Source organism: Chrysemys picta, chromosome 7, assembly GCF_011386835.1.
Source record: "Chrysemys picta bellii isolate R12L10 chromosome 7, ASM1138683v2, whole genome shotgun sequence".
Lineage (NCBI taxonomy): Eukaryota > Metazoa > Chordata > Testudines > Emydidae > Chrysemys > Chrysemys picta.
The window spans coordinates 287,237-310,020 of NC_088797.1; the positions used below are offsets into that span (position 1 = coordinate 287,237).

The window sequence follows — 22,784 nt, forward strand, 5'->3', positions numbered from 1 at the left end:
CGGGTGCTGGCTTAGTCCCGCCCCCTTCTCCTGCTCCCGGTTCCTCGCCCCACTCTGCCGCTCCCGACTTAGTCCTGGGAGAACCCTTAGCCCTACCTGCCAGCCCGGCCGCGACTACCATCTCGTGCACGGCCGCCGAGCCCCTCGGGGCGACAGCCGTTGCTGAGCGGCCGGTTCCTGCCCCCGATCCTGCCCCTTCCATCGTTCCTGCCCCTGAGGCTTCCCCTGTCCCTGCTGCCTCCGTCCCCTCGGATGCTGACCTTGGCCGAGGGGAGCCGCAGTCTAGCGGCTTGGCAGCGGGAGATGAGGAGCCCGTTCCCGCTCCCGTCCCTGATCCTGTCCCCTCTCCTGCCCAAGTTCCTGTTCCCGCCTCGAGCCCCGCCCCTACTCCCGCCCTTGCCCCAGATCCTGTCCCCGAGGTGTCTCTTTCTGCCACCTCTGGTGTTACTGCCGCCCCCGGGGTTGTCGCATTTCCGTTGTCTGCAGACAACCCTCAGGGGGCGGTTTTCGTGTCTCCCCTTCCTGCCACTGTGGGGGCTGTGTTGTTCCCTCAGCCGCCCTCTCCTTTGCCGGGGATGGGGACGGGCTGCCCGGCGCAGCAGCGCCGGAACTCGGCCCCTTGTATGTCCGTCACTGTGGGCTGCGAGGACCCTTCAGGGGCCCCGCCGGAGGATGGCGGCGGCTTGGCCGCTGCCTCCCCCTCCGCGCTGCGGGATGAGCTGCGCCTCTTTCTATCGGATTCCCGTGGTTCCCAGGGTAAGGTGCAGCTCGCCCTTCAGCGCTGGGGGGACTTCCATCTCGTCCTCCGGGCCGTGCAGGCGCTTTTGGGGGAGGGGCGGGGGTCCGGCCGGCGGGACATCGCGGCCTATCGGCGGGCCCGCAGATTCCGCGACTCCCTTTTGACCTTCGGAGTCGAAACCGGGATCTTGCGGGGCCCGCTGGGGGCCGATGGTCCCTCCGCCCGTGAGGATCTGCCCCAGCCCTCCGCATGACAGTTACCACCTTTGCATCGCTGAACACTCGGGGCTGTAGGGTGGGTCTCCGCAGGAGCCAGGTGCTCTCCTTCCTTCGGGAGGGGGGGTACTCTGTGATTTTCCTGCAGGAGACCCACACGGCTCCGGCCGTCGAGGCTAGCTGGCGGCTGGAGTGGGGAGACGAGGTTTATTTTAGCCACCTCAGCGCCCATTCGGCTGGGGTGGCCACCCTGTTCTCCCCGGGGCTGCGGCCTGAGGTACTGGGGGTCGCCGAGGTCGTGCCGGGCCGCCTGCTGCACGTCCGGGCCCGTGTGGAGGGGCTGGTTCTGAACTTGGTCAACGTTTATGCTCCGAACGCGGGCCTGGAACGAGTGCCTTTCTATCAGCGGGCGGCGGCCTTCCTCGGCACTCTGGATTCTCGCGAGTGCCTGGTCCTGGGCGGGGACTTTAACACCACCCTCGAGGACCGGGACCGCTCCGGGCTTGAAAATTCCCAGGCAGCCGCGGGCGTCCTCAGGGAGATCGTAGACCATCACTCCCTGGTGGACGTCTGGCGCGAACACCACCCGGACGACGACACCACCTTCACCTATGTCCGGGTGGAGGACGACCGGTCGCGCCACTCCCGGTTGGACCGGATCTATCTGTCCCGCTTTCATCTGGCGCGGGCCCATGCCTCCAGCGTCCGACCGGCCCCGTTCTCGGATCACCATCTGGTGACCGTGACGGCTTCTCTCAGTTCCGAGCGGCCGGGGCCGGCCTATTGGCATTTTAATAATAGTTTGCTGGAGGACGTGGGCTTCGTGGCATCCTTCCGGGAGTTCTGGCTGGCCTGGCGGGGGCAGCGGCGCGCCTTTCCCTCGGCGCGGCGGTGGTGGGACGTGGGGAAGGTCCGCGCGCGGCTCTTCTGCCGGAACTACGCCCGGGGCGCCAGCCGGCGGCGAGATGCGCTGATAGGGCAGTTGGAGCGGGAGGTCTTGGAGCTGGAGAGGCGTCTGGCCTCCGGCCCCAAGGATTCACCCCTCTGCGCGGCGTACCGGGAGAAGCGGGAGGAGCTCCGGGCCCTGGAAGACCACCGGGCCCGGGGCGCGTTTGTTCGATCCCGCATCCGTCTCCTTCGGGAGATGGATCGCGGCTCCCGCTTCTTCTACGCCCTGGAGAAACGGAGGGGGGCCAAAAAGCATGTCACCTGCCTCCTGGCGGAGGACGGCGTCCCCCTCACGGATCCGGAGGAGATGCGTAACAGGGCCAGAGCCTTCTACGCCGCTCTTTTCTCCCCGGATCCGACCGACGCCGAGGCCCGCAGGGTGCTCTGGACCGAGCTCCCGACGGTCAGCGTGGGCGACCGAGACCGGCTGGAGCTGCCTCTTTCTCTGGCCGAGTTCTCGGCAGCCCTCCGGCTCATGCCCACTAACAAATCTCCGGGCATGGACGGGCTGACCGTGGAGTTCTACCGCATGTTCTGGGACGTCCTCGGCCCAGACCTCGTCACCGTCTGGGCCGAGTCCTTGCAGGGCGGGGTCCTCCCTCTCTCGTGCAGGCGAGCCGTGCTCGCCCTGTTGCCGAAGAAGGGGGACCTCCGCGATTTACGAAATTGGCGTCCCGTCTCGCTCCTCAGCACGGACTATAAGGTCGTAGCGAAGGCCATCTCGCTGCGGCTGGGGTCCGTGTTGGCGGACGTGGTCCACCCCGACCAGACCTACACCGTCCCGGGCCGGAGCATCTTTAACAACCTGTACTTGGTCCGGGACCTGTTGGAGCTGGGACGTAGGGATGGTCTGTCGTTCGCCCTCCTGTCTCTGGACCAGGAGAAGGCGTTCGACAGGATGGACCACGGGTATCTCCTGGGCACTCTGCGGGCGTTCGGTTTCGGGCCCCAGTTTGTGGGCTTTCTCCAGGTGCTGTACGCTGAGGCGGAGTGTTTGGTCAAGCTCAACTGGACCCTGACCGAGCCGGTCAGCTTCGGGCGGGGAGTACGGCAAGGGTGCCCCCTCTCGGGCCAGCTGTACGCTCTGGCGATCGAGCCCTTCCTCTGCCTCCTCCGTCGGAGGTTGGCAGGGTTGGTGCTCCGAGAGCCGGAGCTGCGGCTGGTCCTGTCGGCGTACGCCGACGACGTGCTCCTCGTGGTCCAGGACCCAGCGGATCTGGTGCGGGTGGAGGCCTGCCAGGCCGTTTATTCGGCCGCCTCCTCCGCCCGGGTCAACTGGGTCAAGAGCTCTGGCCTGGTGGTCGGGGACGGTTGGCAGGCGGGCTCCCTCCCACCCGCGCTTCAAGCCATTCAGTGGAGCGCGGGTCCGCTGCTCTATCTAGGCGTTTATCTTTCTGCCACGCATCCTTCTCCGTCGGAGAACTGGCTGGATTTGGAGGCCAGGGTGCGTGGGCGGTTGCGGAGATGGACGGGACTACTCCGGTGTCTCTCCCTGCGGGGGAGGGCGCTGGTGCTGAACCAGCTCGTCCTGTCCATGCTCTGGCACCGGCTCAACACCCTGAGCCCGGCCCCGGAACTCCTAGCCAGGCTCCAGAGGATAGCCCTGGAGTTCTTCTGGCCTGGACTGCACTGGGTCTCTGCAGGGGTTCTGAGTCTTCCCCTGGAGGAGGGGGGACAGGGCCTGGTCTGCCTTCGTAGCCAGGTCCATGTCTTCCGCCTCCAGGCCCTGCAGAGGCTCCTTTACGGTGCGGGTAGTCCGGCATGGGGCACGTTAGCGCACGCCTTTCTCCGCCGCCTCCGAGGACTCCGATACGACCGGCAGCTCCTTTTTCTTCACCCGAGAGGTCTTCCGCGAGACCTCTCGGAGCTGCCGGTCTTCTACCAGGACCTTCTCCGGACCTGGAAGCTTTTCTCGGCGACCAGGTCCACTGTGGCCACCGAGGGTGTGGATCTCCTCGCGGAGCCCCTGCTGCACAATCCCGATCTCCGTGTGCAGGTGGCGGAGTCACCCTCGGTGAGCCGGAGGTTGGTCCTGGCGGAAACCACCAGGGTCGGAGACCTCCTGGACTACACCAGAGGGGACTGGGTGGATCCCCGCGCGCTTGGTCGGCGCATGGGGCTCTCCACCCTCGCGACCCCTCTGCGTGTACTCCAGGAGGTGGGCGCTGCATTGTCACCTCTTGCTCTCGGCTTCCTGTGGCGGGCCCTGCGGGAGGGCGCTCCCCGCCCACCCCTCACCCCGGGCCCTCCGGACCTTTTTCTCGGGCCCTTGTTCCGTGAGCCCCCCCGGCTCCCCCGTTCCCATAATCCGAGCCGGCTGCACACTTTGCAGCCGGTCCGGTTTCGGACCGCGTCCAGAGACCACCTGTACACGCTCGTGCTCCACACGTTGCATCACCTCACCCTCGTGTCCCGCCCCGACACCAAGTGGAGGGACTATCTGCTACCTGTGGAGGGTGAGGAGCCCCGGTGGGCCAGCCTTTATTCCACCTTAGTTCCGAGGCCCGCCGGGGACATTGGTTGGCGGCTCCTTCATGGGGCCGTGAGCACGGGCGTGTACTTGGCGCGGTTCACCCCTATTCCAGAGGCCTGCCCGTTTTGCGGCATTAGGGAGACCCTGGCACACGCTTACCTTGAGTGCGCCAGGCTGCAGCCCCTTTTCCGGCTTCTCCAGAACCTCTTGTTGAGGTTCTGGCTACACTTTTCCCCGCACTTGTTTATTTATGCGCACCCTGTTCGTGGCCCCACTAAGTCGCGGGACCTCCTCGTCAACCTCTTCCTGGCCCTGGCCAAACTCACCATCTATAATACCAGGGAGAAGATGTTGGACGAGGGGGTGCTCTGCGACTGTGGGGCCTACTTCCGTACCTCTTTGGTCTCACGTCTCCGGGCGGAGTTTCACTGGGCAGCGTCCGCTGGCTCCCTTGCCACTTTCGAGGAGCAGTGGGCGCTGTCCGGGGTTCTCTGCTCGGTGTCCCCATCTGGTTCCCTGATTTTGAACCTATGATTGTCACCTTGCTCCCTGTTTTTTTATTAGTTGTCCCCCGTAATCATTTGGTACTGGGTCCAGTGGTCCCTCCCGCTGGGCTGGGGGAGGGGCCTTTCGTAGTGGGCGGCTGAGCCCGCCCACTTCCCGGTTCGCCAATACGGCCCCCTACAGTCCCTCTGAATTTTAAGATCTATCCTCCAAAGTATCGGCAACCTCCCCCCACCCCCGCCAGCTTTGTGTCATCTGCAAACTTGATCAGTCTGCTCTCTATATCTGCATCTAGGTCATTAATAAAGATGTTAACAACACCAGACCCAGACCAGATCCCTGTAGAACCCCAGTTGAGACCTCCCACCAACCCCACATCATTCCATTAATAGTGACTCTTTGTTTGCAGTTGTTTAACTAATCATGTATCCACTTAACGGTAGTTCTGTCGAGCCTGCTTTTCTCCAGCTTATTTTTCAGAATGTCATGTGGGACTGTGTCCAAAGCCTTGCTGATGTCCAGGTATATTATGTCCACTGCATTCCCCCTATTCACCAAACCAGTTACCCTGTCAAAGAAGGAACTCAAGCTTGTTTGGCATGATTTGTTCTTGGTAAATCAATGCTGGCTGCTGGTGATCGCCCCTCTGTCCTTCAGGTATTCACAAATGGAATGTTTTATACATGGCTCTTGTAGCTTCCCAGGTATCAAAGTCAGATTGACTGGTCTGTAGTTCCCTGGCTCCTCCTTTCCCCCCTTTTTAAAAGATGGGCACAACGTTAGCCCTTCTCCAGTCTTCTAGGACCTCTCCTGTCATCCATGAGTTTGTAAATATTATTGCCAGGGGCTCCACAATTTCTTCAGCTAATTCCTTCTGTACGCTTGGGTTAATAGCATCAGGCCCCGCTGATTTGAATTCATTCAAATTGGTCAGAAGATCTCTGACATGTCCTTTACTCATCCCAATCTGCATCCCTTCCTCTTCATTGTTTGTGGTAACTTTTGCTAATTGTCTGGTCACACATTATTTTTTTGTGAGAAAACTGACGCAAAGTAGGCATTGAGCAGCTTTGCCTTCGTATCGTCTTCCATGCCCCTCCTTCCATTTCCTGTATTTATCTCTTTGGGGGTTTAGATATCTACAAAGCTCCTTGTGCAATCACATTGGCCTCCTGTGGCTTTTCTTGTGTTTCCTCTGCAAGATGTTGAGCCTCTAGTATTACATCTTTTAAGAACTGCCAGCCCCCTTTGACTTCTTTTCTTCCTAATTGGTCTTTCCAGGTGACCTTGCCTATTATTTCTCTGAGTCAAAGGCAGATTTCAACTCTGAGGTCCAGTGTCCTTGTTTTGCTGTTCTCACATCCTCCTTTCCATAGAATCTTGCATTTTATCAGATCATGATCACTTTCTCCCAAGTTCCCAACCACCTTCATGTTCTCAACTAATTCATCCCTGTTGGTCAAAACCAGATCCAAAATGGAGACCCCCTAGTTGTTTCCTCAACTTTCTGAATCAGAAAGCTGTCCCCTACACACGCTAAGAATTTGAAGGACGTATTATGTTTTGCTGCAATAGTCTTCTAGCAGATATCAGGGAAGTTAAAATCCCCCATTACTACTAGCTCATGTGAGTTAGCTAATCTTATCTACTTGTAGAATGACTCATCCACTTCCTCTTCCTGATTTGGTGGTCTATAATGGACCCTCACTATAACATTGCTACTGTTCTTTTCCCTTGTTCTCCTCACCCAGAAACTCTCAGTGGGTCTGTTGCTCATGTCCCCTTGGATCTGAGAACTAGTGTATACATTCTTGACGTACAGCACAACGCCACCTCCTTTTTTCCCATACCTATCCTTTTGGAACAAACAATAGCCCTCAATGCTGGTACGCCAATTGTGCAAGTTGTCCCATCAAGTCTCTGTGATGCCAATTAAGTCATAATTTTCTTCATATACCATGTGTGGTGGGGCGATTGCCCACACTCAGAGAGGGTAGGCTGCAGCAGGTCTAGGCGCCTGCGCAGCCGCCCAACCAATCAGGAGAGGGCTTACTGGGAGCCAATCAGAGTGCAGATTGGAGCCAGCCAATCAGAGCCCGGCGTAGCCATATAAAAGGCTGCCCAGAGCAGGAGCAGTCAGTCTGTCCCAGGCCTTCAGAGGGGAAGGTCTGTCTCCAGAGCTGGGAGTCCAGCACCACGGACAGCGCAGTGCAGGCCAGCCTGAGCGAGTGGGAGACGGCCCTACTCCATAGCCTGCTAGGCGGCAGGCCTGGGAGGAGGAGGCCTAGCGTAGCGAAGGGCTGTTGGGGAAGCGGTCCAGAGGGATAGTCAGAGGAGGAAGGAGAAGGAGGACAGTGAGACTGTCACACGAGGGCCTCTGGACCGGGACTCAGAGTAGTGGGTGGGCCTGAGTCCCCCCCCCCCCCCTTTTCCCCCTTTGTTTGCTGTGCCACGCACAGCCACAGGCCGCAGGGAGCGGCCGGTCAGAACCACACCAAATCCTAGACCGTGAGGATTGGACTTGAAGGTGTGGGGCTGTTGTTTACCCCCACCCCCGGAAGGGGGTGTGATTGGACAAAGGGACACTGTCGGAGGGCAGTGCTCCGGAAGAGGACGCCGACGTCGGGAGCAACGCAAGTCCGTGCACCCCACAGAGGCGAGACGACAGGCGGAACGCCACCCAAAGAGGACGCTCTACTGGCGCAACCCTAATTCCCTGAAGCGGCCAGGGGGAGGCGCCACAACGGTGAGCTACCGACGCTGTCACACGTGGTGGAGAATGCGGGTATAGCGGTCCGTCCCTGATACGAGGGGCCAGCGCCAAGACTGCGGACTATTGCCCAGAGCAGTGTCTTGCGCAGACAGACGGTCGACCCGGATTGTGGGTGCGGACCCGGACCCACCAAAGGGGTCCAGAGTGAGGGGATTGAACCGGGAGTAACCCGCTGAACCCCAACATGGAAGCTGAGAAGCTATTAAAATGGCTGCTAGAGAAGCAACAAGAGCAGTCGGCCCAGCAGCACCAGCAGCAGGTGCAAATGCTGCAGCAGATGACCACTCAGCAGCAGCTGCTGATGACTCAGCACCAAGAGAATCAGCAGCAGCTCCTCCGAGAGTTGGCCACCCAGCAGCGGGTGCAGCAGGAACATTTGGTGCAACAGATGGCCGCACTGTTACGGCCGGCAGGAGGCACCCCTGCCGCCCCCATGGGAACCGGACTGGGGGATACCTCAGGGGCCCTACCGATACGCCTCACCAAGATGGGGCCCGAGGATGACCCAGAGGCCTATCTGGTCACATTTGAGCGGGTGGCGACTGCTGCCCGGTGGCCCTCAGAACATTGGGCCACGTTACTAGCCCCTTATTTGACGGGGCAGGCTCAGGCCGCATATCGGAGCCTCGACCCCCGGGAAGCGCTCGAGTACGCCCGAGTCAAAGCGGCCATCCTAGACCACACCGGCATTAGCCCAGAGACCTACCGACAACGTCTTCGTAAGGAACAATATCCTCCGGGGGCCCGACCCCGCGCCGTAGCCCAACGCATCCGGGACCACTGCTGGAGGTGGTTGAACCCCGAGGGCCTGACGGGACCCCAGGTGGCGGAGCTCGTGGCCTTAGAGCAGTTCACCCAGATCCTACCCCCGGGAGGGAGGGCCTGGGTGCGACGGCACCGACCGGCCACCCTCTCCGCAGCAGTGGCCTTAATGGAGGACTACTTGTCGGCCGAGGGGGCAGAGGCGCCACCCCGAGCAGCCGAGAGCCTTGGTCGCAAGGGCGGCGCAGAGAAGGGGAACCCTCGTGGGACGGGAGCCTCTAGGCCACTGGCAGGCAACAGCCATCGGCACCCGAGACCTCCCAACCCTGAACCCCGACCCAAGTTATTGCCGGTGGCGACTCGAAAGGAGCAACAGCCCCCGGAGCGAACAGGCCCCCCCGGAGGAGGCCCAAGCCCGGCCGAAACCCGAGAGAGGTGCTGGGGCTGCGGTCAAGAGGGACATTTCCGGCGAGATTGCCCTTTTATGGACTGCAGCTATGGGCAGGCCTGGATGGCCGGACAACGGGCACGGAAGAACGGGGTAAGAAAGTTGATTGTCCCAGTCCAGGTTGAAGGGAATCCCACCAATGCCCTCGTAGATTCAGGGTGTAGTCAGACCCTCATACGAGAGGGGCTGGTCCCGAACCTCAATCTTTCGGGGCCCCCGATCTACCTGCAGTGCGTGCATGGAGACATCCGCCAGTATCCCACAGCCTGGGTTAAGATGGGAGTAGGCGGCCGAGAGGAGGGTCTCCGAGTAGGAGTGGCCCCTAGGCTGGCCTACCCGGTGGTGTTGGGACGAGATTGGCCCGGCTTCGGAGAGGTCCTCCTAAGATATCAGCCACCCAAGCCCCGACCAGACCGGACTATAGCACCGGGAACGGGGCTGCTTGGGAGCAGGCTAAGGGATGACCCCGGTGAGGGGACCTCCTCGGCGGCAGAGACCCCTACGAATTGTCCAGGAGACAGACCCCGTTCGGTGGAGGACGCCCAGGCAGAGTTAGAGCGTGATGGGGACTTCTTACGGGAGCAACGGGAAGACCCAACCCTAAGCCGAGCCTGGGAACAAGCTAACAACCCTGTCATGGAGGGGGACGGGACGCAACGGATTCCGCAGGGCCCCCGCTTTGAGGTATGGCAGGATCGCCTGTACCGAATAGCGCAAGAACCCCAGACCCGGGAGACGTTCCGTCAGCTGTTAGTCCCCCGGAGACTGCGAGCCGGCCTCCTCCACTTAGCCCACGCGAACCCTTGGGCTGGACACCTGGGACGCGAGAAGACCCTACAGAGGGTGGCCCGCCGGTTTTTCTGGCCAGGCATCCACCGGGAAGTGGCAGACTTTTGCGCCTCGTGCCCAGAATGCCAGCGAGCCGGACCGAAAGGGGTAGCTCCTGCACCCCTGGTACCCATGCCAGTCGTGGGGGTACCCTTTGAACGGATCGGGATGGACCTTGTCGGCCCCCTTGAACGAAGCAAGACAGGGAACCGCTTTATACTAGTAGTCGTGGACTACGCCACACGCTATCCCGAAGCCGTTCCCCTAAAGACAGCGACGGCACCGACCATTGCGGGTGAACTGGTAAAGATTTTCGCCCGGGTGGGGATACCCGGTGAAATATTGACAGACCAGGGCACCAATGTGTCCTCCAAGTTAATAGCTGAGCTATGTCGCCTCCTCCATATCCGGACCCTCCGGACATCGGTGTACCACCCGCAGACCGACGGCTTGGTAGAGCGGTTCAACGGTACACTAAAAGCCATGTTGCGGAAGTTTGTGGAGGAGGACCCCTCACATTGGGACACCTTGTTGCCGGCCCTGTTGTTCGCAATAAGAGAGGTACCACAGGCCTCGACGGGGTTCTCGCCCTTCGAGCTCCTATACGGCAGGCAGCCCAGAGGGATACTGGACCTCCTGAAGGAGGAGTGGGAAGCACAGGAAACACGGGTCCTTGGGACCACACAATACGTGCTACAGCTCCGGGAGCGACTCCAAACGTTAGGGGCCTTCGCCCGTGAAAACCTGGAACGGGCCCAGACAGGTCAGGAGCGCCTCTATAATCGAAGGACTAGAGGGAGGAAGTTCGCCCCAGGCGATAGGGTGTTGCTGTTACTGCCCTCTTCCGAGTCGAAGCTCCTGGCCAAATGGCAGGGTCCCTACGAAGTGATCCGACGAGTGGGACCAGTCGATTACGAGGTCAGACTACCTGGTCGACGTAAAGAGACCCGTATTTACCATATTAATCTCCTAAAGGCCTGGAAGACCCGGGAAGCCATGTTCATCGGCCCGTCCACCCCAGAGTCAGAACTTGGACCCCTAGCAGGAGATCTTCCCGACCCCGGACCGGCTGTGGTGGGGTCAGGCCTCAACCCCAGACAGAGAGGACAACTGCAACAGACGGTGGAGAAGTTCTCAGATGTATTATCGGCCCGCCCAGGCCGGACGACCCTAATGAGTCATCATATTGCCACAGACCCCGGGAAGAGAGTGACGGACAACCATCGACCGTTACCCAAGAAAATGTGGGACACCGTCCGACGGGAGGTGGAGACTATGTTGGAGATGGGAGTGGTAGAAGAATCGACGAGTGAGTGGCGAAGCCCTATCGTCTTAGTACCGAAACCAGATGGGGCGACCCGGTTTTGCATCGACTTCAGAAAGGTCAACGCTATCTCTCGTTTTGATGCCTATCCAATGCCGAGAGTGGATGAACTGTTAGAGCGCCTCGGAGGAGCCAAGTACCTGTCAACTTTAGATTTAACTAAAGGATATTGGCAGATCCCACTGACGCCAAACTCCCGAGCGAAGACGGCCTTCCCTACGCCCTTCGGCCTCTTCCAGTTCGTAACCATGCCGTTCGGCTTGCACGGAGCAGCAGCCACGTTCCAACGTCTGATGAACAAGGTCCTCCAGCCCCACGACCAATACGCGGCGGCGTACATCGACGATATCGTGGTTTATAGCCTTGACTGGGAGAGCCATTTACACCACCTGGCAGCAGTGCTACAAGCCCTCAGAGCGGCCGGCCTGACAGCTAACCCGGCGAAATGTCACTTAGGCCAAGAAGAAGTGACCTACCTGGGATACACGGTAGGAGGGGGGAAACTAACACCCCTGATTAGCAAGGTACAAGCCCTCAGAGATGTACCCACCCCCACGACGAAGAAACAAGTGCGTCAGTTCTTGGGATTAGCTGGGTACTATCGTCGTTTCGTACCAGACTTTGCTTCTATAGCCGCCCCCCTGTCAGACCTAACGAAGAACTCCCAGCCTCGACAGGTACAGTGGACTACGCAGTGCGAGCGAGCCTTTAACACGCTCAAGGAACGGCTCACTCAAGAACCAGTACTACGGCACCCCGACTTCACGAAGGAGTTTATTCTACAAACAGACGCTTCAGAAGTCGGCCTAGGTGCAGTACTCTCCCAGGAAGTAGACGGGGAGGAACACCCAGTACTGTATTTGAGTCGGAAGCTGTTCCCTCGAGAAAGACACTTCTCAACAATAGAGAAAGAGGCCCTGGCAGTGCGGTGGGCTATCGACGCCCTCCGTTACTATCTGCTAGGGAATAGTTTTAAGTTAATCACAGATCACGCCCCTTTGCGATGGATCCACAGCATGAAAGACACGAATGCTAGAATTATGCGGTGGTACCTCGCCCTTCAGCCTTACGACTTCCAGGTGCTCCACCGACCGGGTAAGGCCCATACTAATGCCGATTTCTTCTCCAGGCTAGGGGAGGAGGGCGAAGAATCGGATCAGGGAGGGGGATCTGTAGCGAAGGGGGTGGTCTGCGAGGGGGCAGCCAAGCCCCCATCCAACTGCCGAGGTCCTAGACAGTCAGCCCTGACGGCAGAGGATCCGTCACGGTCGTACGGGGTGTGTCCCAAATGCACGGAGAGCGTGAAAAGAGGGAGCATACCCCAGCCTAGGCAGACGGTCGTGGGAGAAGAACCCTTGCGGGAAGCCCCGGTGGAGGACCAGCACACACTCCTGGAACCGCCGGGGACTGTGACTTCTCCAGATCGAGAGGGAGCCTCGCTGTGGGGAGGACCAGCCGAGGCGGTGGACCACGAGACCCGTGGAGAATCAGGGGACCCGTGGGACACTCCGGCAGCTGAACGGATAGGAGGCAGCTTCAGGGAATCGACAGGCTGGTACGTCGGACCTGGTAAGCCTCAGCGTGTTTCGGTGGGATCCCCCCGCTGAGGCGGCGGATAAGCCGGGTTGCCTGGTAGCAAAGACTAATTTCCGTGACTTTGGGGGCCAGTAGGCCATGGGGTCCCGCGACAAGGGCTATGTTTCTGGACTGTGAGCCGGTAAGCCGAGCCACTGTGGGATAAAGGCTAAGTTCCGAGCTCCTGAACATTAGGCCGATTAGGATATCCCCCCCCCGGGAAGGTTCTTAAGGGGGAGGGTGTGTGGTGGGGCGATTGCCCACACTCAGAGAGGGTAGGCTGCAGCAGGTCTAGGCGCCTGCGCAGCCGCCCAACCAATCAGGAGAGGGCTTACTGGGAGCCAATCAGAGTGCAGATTGGAGCCAGCCAATCAGAGCCCGGCGTAGCCATATAAAAGGCTGCCCAGAGCAGGAGCAGTCAGTCTGTCCCAGGCCTTCAGAGGGGAAGGTCTGTCTCCAGAGCTGGGAGTCCAGCACCACGGACAGCGCAGTGCAGGCCAGCCTGAGCGAGTGGGAGACGGCCCTACTCCATAGCCTGCTAGGCGGCAGGCCTGGGAGGAGGAGGCCTAGCGTAGCGAAGGGCTGTTGGGGAAGCGGTCCAGAGGGATAGTCAGAGGAGGAAGGAGAAGGAGGACAGTGAGACTGTCACACGAGGGCCTCTGGACCGGGACTCAGAGTAGTGGGTGGGCCTGAGTCCCCCCCCCCCCCCCCCTTTTCCCCCTTTGTTTGCTGTGCCACGCACAGCCACAGGCCGCAGGGAGCGGCCGGTCAGAACCACACCAAATCCTAGACCGTGAGGATTGGACTTGAAGGTGTGGGGCTGTTGTTTACCCCCACCCCCGGAAGGGGGTGTGATTGGACAAAGGGACACTGTCGGAGGGCAGTGCTCCGGAAGAGGACGCCGACGTCGGGAGCAACGCAAGTCCGTGCACCCCACAGAGGCGAGACGACAGGCGGAACGCCACCCAAAGAGGACGCTCTACTGGCGCAACCCTAATTCCCTGAAGCGGCCAGGGGGAGGCGCCACAACGGTGAGCTACCGACGCTGTCACACCATGACTTCCAGTTCATCCTGATTGTTGTCCATACTCCTTGCATTTGTAAACAGGCATCAAAGATATTTTGCGGATTGCCCTGTTGCTTTTCTTTTTTCCTTTTTAATGCAGTTTCAGAGTAGCAGCCGTGTTAGTCTGTATCCGCAAAAAGAAGAACAGGAGGACTTGTGGCACCTTAGAGACTAACAAATTTATTAGAGCATAAGCTTTCGTGGACTACAGCCCACTTCTTCGGATGCATATAGAATGGAACATATATTGAGGAGATATATATATGTTCCATTCTATATGCATCCGAAGAAGTGGGCTGTAGTCCACGAAAGCTTATGCTCTAATAAATTTGTTAGTCTCTAAGGTGCCACAAGTCCTCCTGTTCTTCTTTTAATGCAGTTGTGATTTCTAGATCCTTCTGCTGAAATTAGCCGCTTCCCCTTTTCTTTGTTACTTGAGCCTAGATGTGCATCGCCTGTATTTTTGTCACCATTCCCCTAAGACCTAGTTTAAAGCTCTCCTTATCAAGTTAGCCAGACAATGTCCAAAGACGCTCTTCCCAGTATTTGGTAGATGGAGCTCATCCTAGCACAGTAATCCTCATTCCTGGAAAATCAGCTTGTTGTCAAAGAAGCCAAAGCCCTCTTGCTCACACCACTTGCATAGCCATGCATTTACTTCCACGATTTGATGGTCCCTGCCTGGCCTTTTCCTTCAACCATCTCCATACCATTGGCATATTGGGCAGCGTCAGACCTGCTCTGCCTTTCCATTCCTGATTCCCCTACAGTTCAGGGGCTGTCAGTTGCTGTGCCTTCTACATCGTTGTCTTCTGCTGCACTGTTGGCGCTGTCTGGTGGGGTTGGCTGCAGCATTCTGCACTCTCCAGGACTTGGACAGCAGAGTTGCAGCCATCATTCTTTGTGGTAGTGAGGGGCATATTGACATGGATGCTGTCTTCAGCACCGATGCTGTCCTTGCTACAGACCCCTTCATTGGATTCAGTACTGACTTGTTTCCAGCTCCCTCATGTGCTCCTGTGCCAGCTACAAGGGTGATGCCTTTCCTGGTGCCAACCACTCATGCATCCTCGACACCAACAATTTCTTCATGTTTGGTTCTGATAGTTTGTTTGATCACTCAGGGGTGGGATGCTCCATTCCCACCAGATGACTCCCAGGACTCCTCAAGTTCTGGTGTGGGGATGACTACTTCTACTTCCCCCTCACCTGTGAAGCACTGTTCTTGATCCTTGGATCACCAGTGGTACCAAGATCAGGACAATTCTTGCAGTAGGAATAGGGATCCTGGGCTACAACCTATGGGCTGCCAATGCCTTACCCTTGTTGTTCCAGTGGCCTCCACGGAACCCTGGGGTGCCTTGGTCTGGGAGATCCTGCTCTTGACCTGGACGGCATCAAAGATCAGTAATTCCAAGCAGCAGTTTCTATCCATGAGCCACTTCTATTGCAAGTGCAGTCAGAGGTTATTCTTCTTGAGCTAGCCCAGACTGAACCTCTTATGTAGGAGCTGCCCCCATCCCCAACAGTCTCCATTGGCCCTGCACTCTTCTTCTTCTCCTCTGGGTGACTCTGCAATGCTGGATTCTTCCTCACTGGTGCCTGAGGACTTTGTCATACCAGGACCTTCTCAGGCATACAGCTTCCACCTTGGAGATCCAGGCTGAATACAGGCAAAAGAACAGGCATGAGTTGCTGGATATCCTCCAGTCCTCAGCTCTGGGGAGAATGGCTCTCTCAATAAATGAAATTCTTTTGGAGCCCGCTAGGTCCCTTGGGAATACCCCAGCGTTGTTACCGCCTGCAGCTAAGCGGTGTGAAAAGTGGTATAATGTCCCCATACAGGACTTCAAGTGTTTTTACTCTCTTCCAACTCCTAACTCTCTTGTGATGATAGAGTAAACGAGAGATCACAGTAGGGGAGATCCTAGCCTTTGGAGTGGACTTGTGAGTCTGAGAGGTTAGACTTGATTGGGAGGAAAATGTATATGACTTCATCAACACAGATGAGCACTGGAAATCAGCAGGTTCTATTATCCAGCTATGACTTTCTTAATTGGGATGCTATGTCCAGATTCACAGAGAAGTTGACAAAAAGCCTCCCAGGAGGAATTTAGGGCTTTTGATACAGATGCCCCTCTGGAGGCCAAGACTTCGTTGCAGTCATCTCTGGACGTGGCAGATGCTTCGGTTGGAATTATGGCATCAGCTGTGACCATGAGGAAGGCCGTGTCATTGCAGAACTCCAGCATAGCTTGTGATGCTCAACGGATCATAGAAGACTTATCTTGATGGTCATTTTTGTTTTCAGAAATTGACAACCTTGACATTTGTTTAAGCACTCCTGGGCTACTTTGCATTCCTTGGATATTTATACCCCAGCCACAAAGAGGCACCGCTAGGGGAGGCAGTAGCACTACTACTCACAGCATTTTTGCTGCCATTCATCCTTTTCTGAGAAACAGAAGATTTTTCCAGGAAGGGTCATAAGATCGCAGAGGAAGAGGTCTTCTGGGTGGAATTTCCACCAGACAGATAGTCATCCTCCTCCAGTGTCCAGCAAGCCTCTAGTTTGACTGGCCTGTCCAGGGCAGCATTCTAGTTTTGACCTCTCCATCTACGTCTTCTAGTTCAGAGACAGGCTGTCTCACTTGTATAGTGCTTGGGATAGGGTTACCGTAGACAAAGGGGTCCTAAGTACCAAGTGATCGGCCGTTGCCCTCTACTCCATCCCTCTGCAGGGACCCCTCTCATGAGTCACTACTCCTGCAGCAGGTCCAGAGCCTGCTTGCACATGGAGCTATAGAGGAGGTTTCTCTACAGCATCAGAAAAAGGGGTTCTTTTCCTGGTATTTCCTGGTCCCCAAATTCAAAGGAGGGACGAGACCTATTATTGACCTCCGCAGCCTCAGCAAATACACTAGATATGTAGGAATCCATATGGTCACCCTAGCAACTATCCTTCCTGCATTGAACCACAATGACTGATTTGCTACCCTGAACCTTCAGGATGCTTATTTCCATATGGCGATTTTCCTGAGCCACAGGAGATTTCTGAGGCATGGTATGGTGGGGTAACACTATCAGTACACTGTGCTTCATTTCAGCACCTTGTATTTTTTTAAAATACATGACTGACTGTAGTGTCAGCATACCTCAGAAAAAGAAGAATTAATATTTTCCTGTACCTCAACTATAGATTAGTGAGAGATAAGTTCAGAGAACATGTGTTCTCCCAATTCACACTACATCTAATAGAATGTTAGGAACCATTAAGAAAGGGATAGATAATAAGACAGAAAATATAATAATGCTGCTATATAAATTCATGGTACGTCCATACCCTGAATACTGAGTACAGTTCGCAACATCTCAAAAAAGATACGTTAGAATTGGAAAAAGTACAAAGAAGAGCAACAAAAATTATCAGGGGTATGGACCAACTTCCATATGAGGAGAGATTAAAAAGACCTGGACTGTTCAGCTTGTAAAAGAAATGACTGAGGGGGATATGAAAGAGGTCTATAAAATCGGGACTGGTGTGGAGAAAGTGAACAAGGAAGTGTTGTTTACTAATTCACATAACACATGAACTGGGGTACCTGATGAAATAATAGGTAGCAGGTTTAAAACTAACATGGAAGTACTTCTTCACACAACATAAAATCAACCTGTGGAATTCATTGCCGGGGCGATGTTGTGAATGCCAAAAGTATAACTGGGTTATAAAAAGAATTAGATACGTTCATGGAGGATAGGTCCATCAGTGGCTATCAGCCAAGATAATCAGGGATGCAGGAGCGGTGCCAGGGTTTTTACCGCCCTAGGTGGCAGCGCTCCTCCTCTGAGCATTCAGGGGGCCTGCGGTCTTCGGCGGCAGGGGTCCTTCCGCTCTGTGTCTTCGGGGCACTTTGGCGGCAGGTCCCGGAGCGAGTGAAGGACCCGCCGCCGAATTTCCACTGAAGATCCGGAGCAGAAGGATCCCCCCCCCCCCGCCGCCAAATTTCCGCCAAGGGCGGCAAAATGCCGCCCCAGGTGACCGCCTAGGGTCGCCTAGTGGAAGCACCAGCCCTGCAGGGATGCACCCCATACTGTGCATGTCCCTAAACCTCTGACTGCCAGATGATTGGACTGGATGACAAGGGATGGATCACTAGATAATTGCCCTGTTCTGTTCATTCCCTGGGAAGCATCTGGCATTGGCCACTATCTGAAGACAGGATACAGGGCTAGATGGACCATTAGTTTGACCCACTATGGCCATTCTCATGTCTCTTCAGTCATCTGGGAATGATATTGAACAAAAAGAAGTCAATGGTAGCACCAACTCAAAAGATCATTTTCTTTGGGGCCCTATTAGATTCTACGAACTTGAGAGTTTCTGCTGAATGAATGATTTCAAACAATTCAGCATCTCTGTCTGGCACTACAATCTCAACCTTCAGCTATGGTCCATGTATGCCTGAAGTTACTAGGTCATAAGGCTGCATGTACTTACATCATCCAGCATACAAGACTGCACCTTCGCCCTCTTCAGGTGTGGTTGAAATTGGTCTATCGCCTAACTTGTCATTCTTTGGACAGGTTTGTCTGAGTTCCTCTGAAGATCCTATTGGTACTGGACAGTTCAGAACAACATATGCCAGGGTGGTCCCTTTGTGCGTCCTCCCCCAGCCAGGACTGTAGTCACCAATGCCACCTCAGTAGGTTGGGGAGCACATCCAGCGGTGTTAAAAGTTCTTGGCTTGTGGTCAAAACAGAAAGTTTCCCTCCAAATCAACATCCTGGAGCTCTGGGCCACTTACAATGCCTGCCAAGCTTTTCGGGATCACACATGGGGCACACTGGCTCATATACTCACTAACGCTACCACCGCAATACTATATGAACAAGCAGGGAGGAACCTCCTCCAACCAGCTGTGTCAGGAAGCAATAAAGTTACGACAGTTCTGCATCATGGAGAGCATTGTTCCCACAGCAGCTCACTTACCTGAGGTCCAGACTCACTTGGCTGATCACCTCAGCAGGAATTTCTCCCACAATCACATGTAGTCTCTGAAGTTGAGGGTGCTGAGTCCATTTTTGCAGAATGGGGCATTCCAACTATCAATCTGTTTGTGATGAGAGACAACAAGGAGTGACACCAATTTTGCTCTCAAGTTGGTCTCAGTACAGATTCCCTACGTGACACCTTCCACCTCAAATGCAGGGGTCTGCTTTGAGGTACGCCTTCTCTCTAATCCCAGAGGTCATTCTCACACTAAACTTGAATCATACCGAACTTATTCTCATTGCTATAGCTTGGCTCAGGCAATGTTGGCTCTTCGACCTACTGGTCTATCGGTTTGACCTCCCATATCACTGCCTCTTCATCCCGATCTGCTGACTCAGCACTATGATCAAGTTTTGCATCCAGCAGTCACCCTCTTCATCTCATGAAGTGGATGCTGCATGGCTAGATGAGGAGAAAGGATGTTTGGAATGTGTTGCATTGCTGTGGCTTAACAGCAGGAAAACCTCTACTAGGGTAACCAAGTGGAAGTGTTTTTCAGCTTGGTCGCTTGCTCGGGGAAGCCAGATGATGCTTGCCTGTATTCAGGACATTTTGGCATACCTATTGCACCTTGAGTCTTCTGGTCTCTCACTCAGTTCATTGTGGGTTCATTTCAAATCTTGCCATTTCATCTGCCTATTTGAGATCAGCCACTTTTCTTGAACCCCATGGTGGTTAGGTTTCTAAGGGATCATTTGTTTCTACTAGGGTGACCAGATGTCCCGATTTTATAGGGACAGCCCCAATTTTTGGGTCTTTTTCTTATATAGGCTCCTATTACCCCCACCCCTGTCCTGATTTTTCACATTTGCTGTCTGGTCACCCTAGTCTCTACCCACCTGTGAAAGAGCGGGTTCCCTTGTGGGACGTTAATACTGTCCTGGCTCCCCTCATGGGTCCTCCTTTCGAGGCCCAGCTGTGCCAGAAGATAGGTTTCCTTATGGCTGTAACGGCATTATGCAAACTGCAGGCCTTAATGGCACAGCCCCCATACACAGTTTTTCAAGGACAGTGTGGCCCTGGGGCAGCAGCCAAATTTTTTTATCAAAAGTAGTTTCTCAGTTTCCCCTTAACCAAATGATTTATTTTCTAGAGTTCTTTCCTAAACTGGACTCCAACACAAATGAACAGTGTCTTTAGATGTTGGATATGAGGCGACGCTTGCCATTCTACCTAGATAGAACTAAACCTTTTCGAGCATCACCTCATTTGTTTATTTCCTCTGTGGATCGAAGGAGGGGGGTCAGGTGGTCTCTGTGAAAACCATTTCCAAATTGATAAATTCTTGCATTACACTAGCATCTGAAGTAGCTCAGACCATGCTCTCACAGAGATTGTGAGCTCATTTGACGAGGGCCCTAGCAAGGGCAATAGGATTCCTCAGTGATATTTCAATATTGGACATTTGCAGGGCTGCTACCTGGTCATCTATACCTACTTTTACTGCATCTCGATCTGATGCAGACTTTGGGAAGGCAATCCTGCAGTCACTGCTTAGGCAGATTGTGAGCCCCACCTCCTAGGAGAACTGCTTGCGAGTCACCTGAATGGAAAATACGTCTGCACCCATGTCTCAAAGAACAAGTTACAATCCCAGTAAGTAACCATCTTTTACGCTGGGAGCCCCTCTCCCTTTCTGCTGCAGGAAACAGAGACCATCTCTCACTGCACTATAACACTCATTATCCTGAGTTGTTGAGTATCTTGGTGGTTGTTCTCCTCCTGCTGCTTCCTCTTCCTCCATCCCATAGTCCTTACTCTCAGTATTCACAGGGTGAGCTGAGCTGTTCCACTCTGGCCTCATTCCCGCAAGCTGCTCTAGACATCCAATAACAAACCGAGGGAGCACCTCAGGGTGGGGGATCTCCACCTTTGCAACAGGAAAAGGTGGAAACATTGCTCCAGATCCTCAAAGGTATTTAGGTGCCTAAATGGAAGATCTGGGTCATTGTCTTTAAATGAAAAGCTCGGGGGGGGGGGGGGGGGGAGGAAGGGATTCTGTGTTTGTACAGTACCTAACACAAAGGTCTCCTAGGCACTATGGCAATGCAAATAAGTTATAACTTTTGCAAAAAGTACATAATGCAGCAAAAAGTGTAACGAGGCACTAAGCATGTAGCCTGAGTTTCCTTGTGTGCTCATGCTTCTCATCCATTAGTTGTACCTATTAGTGATGTCACTAATTGTTCCTGAAGATGACCTGAACTTTTAGGTCTGTGGTGGTGGTGACAAATCTTAGGACTTGTCTACATACAGAACTTGCACCAGTTAATTTAAATTGGTTTAGTTAAACCAGTGCAACTTTGTGTCTGGACTTTATGGTATTGATTTAGTTTGGGCCTGTTAATTTACCAGCCCAAGTTAAACTGATATAAGACAGGTTTATAGTGATATGAGTCCACCCACAAAGTTGCAACAACTTAATTATATTGGTATAAAATCACCCCTTTAGGAATATCGGTATAACTTTGTTTGTAGACCTGGTCTTAATCTTAATTTAGAAATAGTTTTGTTGGAAATCCTTTCTATTTAGCAGCGTAGCAGACCACAATTCTCCAGTACTAGGCCTGAGTGATATTACAAGTAGGGCTGTCAATTAATCACAGTAAACTCACGCAATTAACTCAAAAAAATTAATTGCGATTAATTGCACTGTTAAAATATAGAATACCAATTGAAATGTATTAAATATTTGTGATGTTTTTCTACATTTTAAAATATATCAATTTCAATTACAACACAGAATACAAAGTGCTCACTTTTATAATTTTTACAATGCAAATATTTGTAATAAAAATTATATAAAGAAATAGTATTTTTCAATTCACCTCATACAAGTACTGTAGTGCAATCTCTTTATCATGGAAATGCAACTTACAAATGTAGGGGTTTTTGTTACATAACTGCACTCAAAAACAAAACAATGTAAAACTTTAGAGCCTACCAAGTCCACTCAGTCCTACTTCTTGTTCAGTCAATCGCTAAGAGAAACATATTTGTTTACATTTACGGGAGATAATGCTGCCCACTTCTTAATTACAATGTCACCTGAAAGTGAGAACAGGCGTTCGCATGGCACTGTTGTAGCTGGCGTCACAAGATATTTACATGCCAGATGCGCTAAAGATTCATATGCCTCTTCATGCAAATGCCTGCTCTCACTTTCAGGTGATATTGTAAACAAGAAGCAGGCAGCATTATCTTCTGCAAATGTAAACAAACTTGTTTGTCTTAGCGATTGGCTGAACAAGAAGTAGGATTGATTGGACTTGTAGGCTCTAAAGTTTTACATTGTTTTATTTTTGAATGCAGATTTTTTTGTACATAATTCTACATTTGTAAGTTCAACTTTCATGATAAAGAGCTTGCACTTCAGTACTTGTATTAGGTGAATTGAAAAATACTATTTTTGTTTACAGTGCGAATACTTGTAATCAAAAATAAATATAAAGTGAGCTACTGTAGACTTTGTATTCTGTGTTGTAATTGAAATCAATATATTTGAAAATGTAGAAAATATCAACAAATTAAATGGTATTCTATTGTTGTTTAACAGTGCAATTAATCACGATTAATCTTTTTAATTGCACGATTAATTGCGATTAATTCTTTTAATCTCTTGACAGTCCTAATTACAATAAATTATTTAAGGGAGCTATAAGTTTCTAAAAGGAAACAAAAAGAAGAACAGGAGGACTTGTGGCACCTTAGAGACTAACAAATTTATAAATTTGTTAGTCTCTAAGGTGCCACAAGTCCTCCTGTTCTTCTTTTTGCGGATACAGACTAACACGGCTGCTACTCTAAAAGGAAACATGCCAACATGCTGACATATTTTTCACTGGCCAATAGAATTTGTTATATCAGATGATGGGCCAAAAATTCTAATCTTCAGGTTCTCAAAGTGATACCATTGTTGTTATTTGTTACCTGCACTGCAGTAGTGTCTAGATCTCATCCTTGTTGTGCTAGGTGCTGTACAAACAAACAGCAAAGAGATGGCCCCTGCCCCAACGAGCTTACAATATAAACAGAAGCCAAGAGAGAACAATTGGATGGGGGTGCACAAGGAAACA

General features: G+C 53.7%; 1 protein-coding gene across 16 annotated transcripts in view; it reads left to right on the plus strand.

Annotated features, from left to right (window-relative positions):
* The window catches only part of LOC101941679 (SRSF protein kinase 3-like), a 76,156-nt gene that overhangs the window by 32,521 nt on the left and 20,851 nt on the right, over window positions 1-22,784 (plus strand). The window contains exons 1-2 of one of the 16 annotated variants that reach the window (XR_010589365.1): window positions 6,853-13,620; window positions 20,120-20,304. The exons of the other annotated variants lie outside the window; for them this stretch is intronic. The gene's annotated coding sequence lies outside the window, so the exon portion shown is untranslated. Of the gene's footprint in view, window positions 1-6,852; window positions 13,621-20,119; window positions 20,305-22,784 lie in introns of those variants that run through there. 16 annotated transcript variants of the gene reach the window in all.